This window comes from Calidris pugnax, unplaced genomic scaffold (genome assembly GCF_001431845.1).
Source record: "Calidris pugnax isolate Ruff unplaced genomic scaffold, ASM143184v1 scaffold44, whole genome shotgun sequence".
Taxonomy (NCBI): Eukaryota; Metazoa; Chordata; class Aves; order Charadriiformes; family Scolopacidae; genus Calidris; species Calidris pugnax.
Window position 1 is genome coordinate 12,274,141 of NW_015094506.1, and position 652 is coordinate 12,274,792.

Below are 652 nucleotides of genomic sequence, written 5' to 3' on the forward strand. Positions count from 1 at the left end.
TGTATGCTAGTCGAGGGGGGGGGGGGGTGTGTGCACTTGACACTTTGTACAGTAATTTCTCTGACATGTTTCTAGCACTTCCCTTAAGTCATAGTTCTTACCTGGAGTGTGTGGTAGGGGATTGGGTTTTATGGAAGCTGTTTTCTCCCTACTGCAAGAGTCTGACAAGCATTGGCTTAAAATGAGGAGAGTTCCTTTACCCATAAACTACACTGCTGTGTGAGAAAATCTCTGCGTTTAACTTCGTTAATGTATCATAATTAATTTTGAAAATACATCACAATTTGATTTGAAAACACACTTTTAATTTTTCCCCTCTCTTCTAGCTGTGATCATGACTTCGTGGTATCTTTTCTGGAATAAAATCTACACTTTTAAGCCTTTTGGTGGGGGTGGGTGGGAGGGTAAATGTAGGCTTTGTACCTCAGTGATCCCTCTTGATTCTGTTAACATCAGTGTGCTGTTCTTACAGGAAATTTCCTTACAGAAATAAGGAGAAAGTTGTTTAAGAGGGGGGCATGCTTTCTTTGTGATCTCAAGAAATCATGACCTGTTGCCTAGATTATGGACTGGTTATCACTGAGCTCGTGAGGCCTTCGTTGCCTTTCTGGTTGTAAGGTTTACTTGTCTTTCTTCTTGTAACTGAAATAAA